Source organism: Pygocentrus nattereri, chromosome 12, assembly GCF_015220715.1.
Source record: "Pygocentrus nattereri isolate fPygNat1 chromosome 12, fPygNat1.pri, whole genome shotgun sequence".
NCBI lineage: Eukaryota > Metazoa > Chordata > Actinopteri > Characiformes > Serrasalmidae > Pygocentrus > Pygocentrus nattereri.
In genome coordinates this window covers 18,877,510-18,883,985 of record NC_051222.1, presented here as the reverse complement: position 1 = coordinate 18,883,985, position 6,476 = coordinate 18,877,510, and positions in this window count along the sequence as shown.

The window sequence follows — 6,476 nt, the reverse complement described above, 5'->3', positions numbered from 1 at the left end:
ATCAGATGCTTGCTCAGCAGTACCCCAGCAAAGTAGGGGGTCTGTAATTGCCTCTTTATGCTCATCCAAGGCCGGTCTGCATAACTGTAACTGTGTGACATCAGCATTTAAGGTTGCAAATTTACCTGCTGGCTCCTTGCAAGTTTGGCTAATCATGCAAGAAGATGGGTTCAAGACTGAATGACTGTTCAAAGAATTGTGCTTATTAGTGCTAAGAAGGAAACTGCTGAGCAGCAAGAGGAAGGAGCTCTGTGTTTTATTTTTAGGGGCACTGAAGTGTCATTCTGTCCCCATTAGATGTTTTTCTGTGTCCCAGTAGTTGCACTTGTGCCACGCTGCCCTTGATTGTGGACTGGATTGGGAATGTATGCAGCAAACCATGAAACAACTATTTCAGTCCACATTTTTGCTTAAATATCTTGACATGTCAGTGGAACTGCACTGCATACTATATTTATTAAAGTCTGTACTGTATGTAAAATATGTAACCCACTTGTTTATTGAATTATGTTGTGTAGAATTCAATGGTTTGGATGTTTCAGCTGAATATGAAGTAAAGAACCCCCCACCCAAACAACTAATTTGGGAGAGAAAATTTATTTTATAGATGGGTAGATAAAAGTATGAGAAAGTAGTAATAAAGGTATATCTATCTGTGTATTTGCATAGCATATCAGACAGATTTGTTGTATTTCCATGAGAGCGGGTATTGCACTAAGTGGAATGAGGCAGTTACAACACAATGAAAATAAACATAACAGGAGCCACGGCAGTATTTACAGTCTAAAGTGCACAGTGAGAGTGTCATTACAGTAGCAGTTATGATACATTGTGCAGTGTGTATTGCCAAGTGAGGTGATACAGTGATGTGATTCAGCACAATTCAGACAGCAGGAGATCAGCACCATCTCTGCAGTAAGGAGACTCTTTGTAGAGCCTTATAGCAGTTGGTAAAAAAGATCCTTACACAGTGCAGCTGTAACTGTCTGCCACTGAATGTGCTTCTCTGATTTTCCAGTGTAGCATGCAGGGGATGTGAGGCGTTGTCCAAGATGGATAACAGCTTGTTGAGAGTCCTTTATTCTGCCACAATCCAGCCTGACTCTCATAACAGAGCCAGCCTTCCTAGTAAGTTTGTTTAATTTGTTAATAAGTTTGTTAGATAATACCCACCCACTAGCATCATACAAACTGCATGGATAAATCAACACACACTAAAATTGAGCATGAGTATCATAAAGGTCATGGTCACTTTGGGGTTGCCCAAAGTGTTACCCACTGGTCAAGACCCATCAGGACGTATGATTTGGCCTCTAAAAGCTACCTGTATCATCCTGTCTTGCCTTGCTTGCTTTGCCTTGCTTTGTCTGTTGTCCCTTCTTGTTTACCTCCACTCATGTCTCTGCCCATGTGCTTTTGTTATTGTTTTGGTTTTCCTGCTCCTCCCTTCCTCCGCCCCTTTGCATTGCCCCACACTTGCATCTGATAATTTACTCCACCCAGCAATCATTTCCAGGTATTCCTCATTTGTTTCCTCCAGCTTTTATACCTCTTGTGTTTGTCCTGTTCCTTGCAGTTGTTCTGTTTCTCATATTCTGATTTTGTGTGTTTATCTGTAGTATTTTGAGCTCTGTTCTGGTCTGTTTTATTGCACTTTGTTTAGTAGTTCTTTTTAGATTCTTAGTTTGTTTTCTTGTTCATTTTTTTCTTTGTTGCTCATTTCTCTTCACGCCTTTAATACAGAAAACAAGAATATATATATATTGGGTACTATAAAGAACGTTTTCAAAAAGCTTTGATATAGAACCATATACAACACATTCTCAATCAATCTAAAAAAGTATTTTATGATGCAGAGACACCTTTAGTCACACAGAGGGCTATTTGAGTGTTCATGGTTCTATATAAGAGCGTGTATATAACTATATTCAACTTTTTCAATTATTTTCCTTTTTAAATTTTTATTTTTGTCATTCAGACATTTCTGAAAGGCAGACGTGATATGAAAAGCAAACATGTTAGTGACAGCAGTAGGCAAGAGCTCTCTCAACTGCATTGTTTTTGGAGAGTGGGGACTGGGGGGCCATTGGGCAGGTTTAATAATACCATTACGGAAAACAGTCCACAGGGAACATCCTTCCATCTGCTCTTAATGGACTCGCAAGATATCAGAAAAGGCCTGGTTGATTTCTAAGCTAAGCTAGGCTAAGAGATCCTCCATGCAGACCACTCTTTTGTGATTGTTTTTTAGCTTGGGGTGCTTTAAAAGATTTGAGAGCATGTCTTCCTTTCCTTTGACCCTACTCCAGCTATTTAGAACGGAAGTCAGTAAGATGTCTATAAGCCTGCGAGATTTATTATCAGTATACATTCATATATGTTTATGTTCAATATACACAGAAATGTAAAGCTTTCTGCCATATTCCTTGACTAACATGCCAGAATAAGGAAAACACACAAGGCCTTGTCTAATGCCTTCTGCATCATGAGTAGTGTTCTGTGCAGTATGAGACTGAAAGCACTGTGGGATATACACAGTGCTGTACATACTATTTAAATGTAATGATGTAATTCTATATCTCTTAGTTATAATTACATATAAATTGCATTTACATTCTCCATCAACAGTTTGGAGTCTTCTGACTTTTTTTCCATTTGTCTCGATCACAATTATAACAAAGCGATAACAAAAATGTGGCAAAAACATAAAGGAATAGCAATATTTAAATAAACAAATGCAGATGTGGTATGGATTAGATCACAATCCACATTTCTGACAGATTTTCTGCTCGTTTTAATAAGCTATGAAAAATTACTATGAAATGACATCATCAATTAGCATCACTGCTAATTGTGTTGTCTGCGGATTAATACATCTCCTGTTATGATAACAGATAACGAACCTGCTGCATCTAGAAATTTAATGAATGTTCTTGTGGTGCTCAATGTTCTCTCCTCAAGGTCTCCCCAACTGTTCTTTTCTGTCAAAAGCATTCTTCAAGCTTTGCTTTTTGGAGCAGTACTGCACAGTCCTCAATCCTTTGGGAAGATCTAGATTGTTCTTAAAAAACAAAGTGTGGTGGCTTTGTTGATTTTATTAGCACCAAATATTATTTAGAAATGCTGTTTAGACATTTTTTTGTGAAAACTGCTAAACTGATAAAATGAAATAAAGTGAACATTTAAAAATAAAGAAATTGTAGAATGGTGACCAGAGCTGTAGAACAAGAATGAATTAAAGAAAATCCTGACAAAACGTTACTATAAAAGACAATTACCATATTTCAATTTAATTAATATTTTAATTTCAAATCTTTTTGTTTCCAAGATCAATGAATGATTGAACAAAACATCCAAAAATCATAGTTTATGGCATACAAACAAATATCAATGTGACAGATGATTCCACACATAGGTCATAGCTGAGGTTTCATGAATGACTTCCAGTTCTTTCTGGCTGTCACTGTTTCCACCCTCTTCGTTTGTGTAGTGTGGGCTCTTTTTTAGAGTCAGGCTGGTGCTATTTGTGTGCTGTTGTGTAAAGGATGGGTCAGCGAGTGCCCCAAGAGGTCCTACAGTTCAACCTAACAGCTGGCACTTTATGCCTCACCAATCCAAAGCAAGCATAGACTGATACCTCAAGGTTTGAGGTATTATATTAAAATAATAATAAGAAACATCCTCTAATAAAGTCATGTTCCTATTGGTCCAAGGATGCTAGGATATTTTTAATTTTTTGGTCACTTAAATATTTTGAAACATTAGCATCTATTTTGGGTGATCTTATACAAAGTACATTTATACCAGGCCTAAATGTCAGAGCCAGATTTTTATTTTTTGGGCTGCCCCAAGTTGGGATGTTTGATTATGGTCTGCCAGAAAGTTGATATACCATAACTCTTTATATCAATATTTTCCTTTTAAAACTGTATTCATGAAGTGAAGAAATAAAGCATTGTGTAATATGATTACCCAATTAAACCACAAACATTGCACACTGATCACTGAAGTTTTTCTTTGAACGTTCATGCCTTTGCCGAGTCCGTCTGCTTTATTTGAAATATAAATACCTGCTTTGTATTTCCACTCATTGGCCACTTTATTAGAAACAACTATTTGATTTTTTTTTTTCCTTTTTGTCTTTTTGCTCATGAACAGCTTTTTGACATCTACACATCCTTTCAGACACATAGTGTTGAGCTGTCTTCTCACAGTGGAAGGATGGACAGAAACACCTGGATTTTTTCAGATCTGAATCAAGAGTAGAGCTTTAAGTACTGTTTATCTGATGATGATATGTTGTCTACCAGGCCTTGAACAGCTAGGAGCCCCATTTTCTATTAATCTTTCAATCATTTTTGTACTCCATTTTACACTTATTATTCCTTTGATGCACTTATGCATGTGTCTTATGGGTGGTCTTACATATACTTTCCTCAGCAATATCTCCTGAAAAATAAACTTGTACTTAATGGCTGTTTTGACAAATCAAGGCTGGCCAGTCCCCTTTGGACAGCGCTGTTTAGGAATACAGTAGTGTAAAAAAGTGGCTAGACAATTGTACACAGAGTCTGCTGGCCTACATTGGCTTAGCATCCACAGTGCGGCCTAGCGTGCCGTGCCTGAGTAGCTGTATTGTTCCTAAGCCGTCACCAATGGGCTATTTGCTTTTTTCACCATTGTATAAGATTAGTGACGCTAACACATGTTGTTGTTTGGGCTAAGCCCCCTTTGATTTAACACACGGGGGGAAAAACAGATAAAACAGGCAGATGTCCAAATAACACATATGATCAAAAACAACTTCAGCAATAACAGCCAAGCTACCCCAATACTATCTTATTTAATCTGTGTACATGGGTGTGTGAGAGAGGTGGGTATTAATACCACAATAGACAGCTGCTCATTTCAGAGAAGGGGGTCTGTGGCCCCCAAATCTCGCCTAGCCAGATCAGTACTTTTGTTTACACTAATCTTCTTTAGGGGACCAAATCCTGCTGTGGGCTACAGTGGGATGCTCTCGAGGCTGGATTTATTAGTGAATCTTTGGAGCAATACAATGGTTTCTGCTCCAATATACTGTCACCTAAACATCATCAGATTATGAGATCTCCAGATCAGATAACAGCTAACAGACGGTGGATGTCCATCTTACACAAACAGGCACTGTAAACGAGGGATGACTAAGGTAAATTCCGGGGCTCCTTGATATGGAAAAACAACAAACAACTTTTGGCAACAAAGCCATCTGCATGTAAAAAACAAGTTTGTTGTTCGCCAGCATGCCGTGAGTTTACCAGACTCCATTAATCACTTGTCAACAACACTGGCCCTTTAAATGAGCCTATTTCAAATGAGGCAAAAATATAGTGGTAGCTTGACAGTGCTAATTAATATACCACCTGTTTAATACTTCCAACAATATGTGATCCCCTATTGCCACTATTACGCCACTTCAATTCAGACACTAAGCATAACCAAAGCATTATAACTATAACAGGTTATAACAACACTGTCCATATTTTGCACATTTAATAATTCACAGACATAAAGCCTAGGCACCTTACAACTGGTCTGTTTTGCACAATTGATAATAGACTGCACTGACATGCCAGGCAAAGGTTGTTTTCAACCTCCAGGTCAATGAGTCCATTGTGTCCTAATGTGATCACTGGAAATGACCTGATGGGGGAGCTATTTTTGAGTTCTCTTTTTGTTGAGAGATGAAATACTATTACTGAAAAAAACAGGCTACACTACCGCATTGCTAAAATAGCCAAGGACAGGGGTGGATTACCAGTGCTCAGGGGCCTCTGACTGCCCTGTGGGCCTTAGACCACAAGGCTCTAAGTGGCCCAATTATTAATCCACTGCACTTTTAAACATTTGATTAATGAACAGACTTGAAAAAAAAAAAAAAACTGAATCAGGAAAAAATTTGTCATGAATGTTATCTGGCACCTTAAAAAAGGGACTTCACACATTAATATGGCATTTTTTATTTTTAAAAGCATTCCTAAATGTGAAATGTTGTTAATCTCACTTTCCAGGTATTTTGTGTTTGTTTACTCCATAGTGTGTAGGGGTCTGTGTGTCCAGGGGCCTCGCAAGAGCCTCAAACGGCTCCCTACTCCCTAGGAGGGTCACAAAATATGGATTTTTTGCAAACATATAGTGATCTGTATGTTCAATAAAGAGACGTACAGGCTGTGCTGTAATAAATGCACTATTTGGATGTATGTGCCACTATTAGGAAATATCTCAGATTCAGCCTGTGATCAGATCCTGACCGAACAAAAACAAACGAAATCATTTCCAAAATGAGCCGGCTTACAGGCACTGGAGGTTTGTCAGTTCCACGTTTAAGTGCGTGTAAGACTGCGTGGAGCTCAGAGCTGTAAAAAAAGCCATTTCCTGCCCCGGAGAAGAAAAAAATACCAATTTATCTTAATGACTTTAACTGGACTTGTTATCAA